Consider the following 4,103-nt stretch of genomic DNA (forward strand, 5'->3'; position numbering starts at 1 on the left):
TGCTCCAGCTGAGGCTCGAACTCACAACCTCGGCATTGCGCACGCCGCCATACTGCTGTATAAGTACCGCGCGGTGACCGATTGCGCCACTGGAGCCGCACGTTTATTGCCCTCCCAATATCACGAGTTATACCTCAGCGGTTGACAAAGAGGCCCTGGTGGAAGATGTTCCGGTTGTATTCACATGTGGTTCCGCACTTATTTGAGGAATTTGCTTTATTACACAGTGCGGAACTGGATTGATGTTGAAAAATGTATTTTCAATATTTTCCTCCATTGTTCTCTCAGCCATTGAGGCCTTTAGTCAGTAGAAACATGACAACCTCATTGTCGGGTTGACTCAATTACTGATCGCCACCGTATCTTGGGCACCAAGTTCGCGAAGTTGATCTTGCTCGGAGTTTTGGCATCACAAACAGAAACATACCCTGGCTGTGGAGTAAATGAACGACCTTTTAGATTGGAGATCAGGAGAAACCTCTTCAGCCAGAGAGTGGTGGAATTCAAAAAGCTGTCGAGGCCAGTGGGTGATTGAGTCCATTTAAGATTGAGATGGATTGGTTCTTGAGTATCAAGGGGATCCAGGCTTACAGGGAGCAAGCGGGAGAATGGAATTGAGGAACTTAATAACCATGATTGAATGGAGGAGCGTACTCGATGGGCTGAATGGCGTGAATACTGCTCCTATGTCTAATGGTCTTACGGTCTATTCACCAAGTCGACAAAAGGAAGAATATTTTCGTTTTAAACATAACAAATGCAAATAACACATGCAGCCACTCAGCCCATCGAGCCCCGCCTCGCCGTTCAGTGAGATCATAGGTGGCCTCCTAATCATCGCTACTTTTCTGTACTACCCCCTGAGCTCTTGGTGTTTTCAATCCGTCGAAAACTACCAATCTCATTTGCAACCTCTGAGGCCCCGAATTCCATAGATTCTTCCCACTCTGAGTTCCCTCATCTCAGTGCGGGATTTGGTGAGTTTTTCTGGTGTTGTGTCTCTGGTGCTGCTCTTGGCATCGCCTCCAGCCCTGCACTTATTTGATGTTTCCTGGCGGCAGATTGCGTGGCGCCGAGATTGTTCAATAGTTGGTATTCTGTGTTGTTTCAAATCCTGGTCATGATCGTGTGTACTGCTCCATTTTCTTTCTCTTAACACGTGCAGCCGGAACACAGTTTGCGAATCAATTAATATTGCAATCAAACCTTTACAAGGAGGCGTGTGAAAATGCCGCAGTTGTCAGATCAAGTCTCACTCAAAGCAGTGTTTATGAACATAGATCAGGGCTTCTCGGAACATCAGGCGCAGGCAAATGACAGAGAGTGAAATTCAGTGATAGAGAACAGACCCCAGTTTCCAGCTTTGTGGATCTTTCAAAAACTCTTCATGTCCCAAGTGGAGGAAAATGGTTGAATAATCCGTCAATAGACAGGGCCCAGTCCCAGGGAAAAGGACAGACTGGAGACAGAACGAGAAGATGATGTTCTTGAAACTCTTCCCTGCTTCCAATTCCCGGAGCAAGGTGGGACGGATTTCGCTCGGAGCCGGTCTCAGCTGATAAGGCACACGCTGCACGTTTCATCGGATGGTTCGTACGTGGAAGTCTGTGCTTCCCGCTTCGGGCTTTGTTCTATTGTACACATGGGAGAGGTCAGCAGTTCCAATCCCGGACGAGTTCTTGTTGCTTGTTCTCAGTTTCGCCAAAATGTGCGATCCGCTTTCCAACAAAGCAGCTTCGCTCAATGTGGTTGGACTACCTGACGTGGAGATGGGGCATAGGCTAACACTTGGTCAAAGTGTAAACAAGTGTCTCCGAGTGTTCGCCCACGCCACCCGACTCTGAGTGTATCCCCCCAGCTGCATCATTGCTGAATTCTGGGTGTGAAACTTCAGGAAGCGGTGAAGTGGTTGGAGACAGGTTCACAGGAAAGGTGCAATGTTTGAGGAATGTCAGCAATGAAGAGAGATTGGGAAGTAGAGACACTTCTCCTAGGAGAACAGAAAGCTGAAAGCTGGTCTGATTGAAGCTTCCCAAGTCATAGGGGATCTGGACAGAGGAAATACGGGAGTGAAAATGCTGCCACACCTGAAAGGATCGAGAACAATTAGACAGAGATTTGAAGTCTCCAGGAAAAGGAGTAAAAGTGCCATGAGGAAGACTGTTTTCACACAGGGAGTGGTTCGGGTCTGTGAGCGAGCTGCATGTTGCTGCATGTGCACCCCGTCCCCGTCAGTGTTCCTCTGGAACGCAACTCTGTTTTCCTCGCTGCATTTTTAATCAGCTTTCTGATTGTGAGACACAGAATTTATAGCAAACGTTTACAGTGTGATGGAACTGAAATTATAGATTGAAAAATACCTTGATTGTTTGTTCTGTCTCTCATCTGTTAGAATGTCCGTGATAGGTTCACTTCTTTCATATGTAAATCGCAAAACATCTCTTTCAAAGAGTTACATTCTCAAGTGAACCTTAACAACTGGCGTCAGCCCAGATAATGTATTGGGTATTAGCACCTCTGTGTGCTGCTCTCTGTATCAAAATGTTTGCACTGATTCTAATCTAAAACAATGAATGAACACTATCTTACATGGATTCATGCAGTTTTTGAGCAAAGCATCTGAACTGATCCCTCTCTTCATTTAATTTTCAACTTAACTTCAGCCCTAACATCATCCTGATATAATTCCCCTTGCTTAGGATTTAAACGATCGGCTTCGGGCCAACCTTCTCTCCCTCGAAGTAAATGGGAAACTCAGTTACAGAGGGGGTCCTGCACTCTGAGGTCATGAATTACCTCTGTTTCATTTTCCTGGTTGCGTCTAGAAAGTACTACTCTAATCAATTAATAATTTATCTTGATCAACGAGCAGCGCTCCTAAAGCTTGTGATTTCAAATAAACCTGATATGGTGAGACTTCTGACTTTGTCCATGTCAGTCCAACACCAGCATCTCCACATCGGAATCATGAATGAGATTGGTTGGCATAGTTGGAAAAGTAAGGTAGTTTGATAAGTTATGTGATAGCAATATATACAACGGGATTCAAAAGGGATCACAGTGAGTGATAGCATTCTCAGAATTTGGTAAATCACTGTACACAGTGAGGCAGGAAGGTGCACAATTCAGGAAAGTTTCCCACCCACAAACAAACGACAATGAGGAATGTAACTGTTGGGACAGTCTTTCTTGGAATCAGATTGTGAAATTTGGATGTGACTCTAACTGCAATTGGTTAGGACTGCAATTTGGAAATGACTCTAACTGCAACTGCATCGGTTTTAATGAGCACACCGATGTAGGCAAGTGCGGTGATGATTAGCAAACCCGGAAGAGGAAATACTCGCCTTCAAGATCATGTCAGAAATATTCAGTGATTCAGAGGAACGAGAAGATTGTTCTCCGGGAGCATACCAATAAAATCAGTCCATGAGCCATGGAGTTTAGAATAATGAGAGTTGGGGAGAATATCTTCATCCACAAAAATGAATCATCGTGTTGAATTCAACTCAGGGAAAAATGAAGTGATGCACACAAACGGGACACTGACATAGAAAGACAGCACACGATATATAGGAGAGGTTTTTATTGAAGTGTCGATTTCCGAATCCTAATGGCAGTTTATTGTCCTTATTCAAGCTGCAGTAGAAGTGATAATATCCCAAAGTGAGGTGGTTGAATCTCACTTACGTTTTGAAACAGTTGAGAGTCATTTTGATCCTGTTGGTCTCAGCAGTTGTTTATTTTAATGAGACAAATGTTCCAAGCAAAGCCGAAGATAACATTGACACGGTTCAATGAAATAAATGTAATAGCTTTTTGATAATGACATCGAGCTGTGTGAGTTTGTCGCCAGTTGAGTAAAGAAATACCAAGCAAACATGAGTTGGCCGCAATGAAAGTGGAAGCTGTCGGCCGTTTGGAAGCATTTTCGAGCTGAACAAGAAGCACCTGCGCATGTTTCTCCCCAGATATTTCTAGAAGTTTCAAATCGTTGCAGGATAAGCTGGTTGATGGCCGAGGTATTGTTCAGGAAAGGTCATCAGTCAATGCAGAGAAAGTTGCATTTTTCAGTAGACTGTCTGACCATGAGTAGATAAAAC

The 4,103-nt window shown here is 44.4% G+C and overlaps 1 non-coding gene across 1 annotated transcript; it reads right to left on the reverse strand.

Moving 5' to 3' along the window:
• Window positions 1-96, reverse strand: trnai-uau (transfer RNA isoleucine (anticodon UAU)). Its single transcript has 2 exons — window positions 59-96; window positions 1-36 (listed from the first exon to the last, which is right to left on the reverse strand). It is a non-coding gene; the product is annotated as a tRNA-Ile (tRNA).
• Window positions 97-4,103: the final 4,007 nt, after the last annotated feature.

Source organism: Hemiscyllium ocellatum, chromosome 21 (assembly GCF_020745735.1).
Source record: "Hemiscyllium ocellatum isolate sHemOce1 chromosome 21, sHemOce1.pat.X.cur, whole genome shotgun sequence".
Lineage (NCBI taxonomy): Eukaryota > Metazoa > Chordata > Chondrichthyes > Orectolobiformes > Hemiscylliidae > Hemiscyllium > Hemiscyllium ocellatum.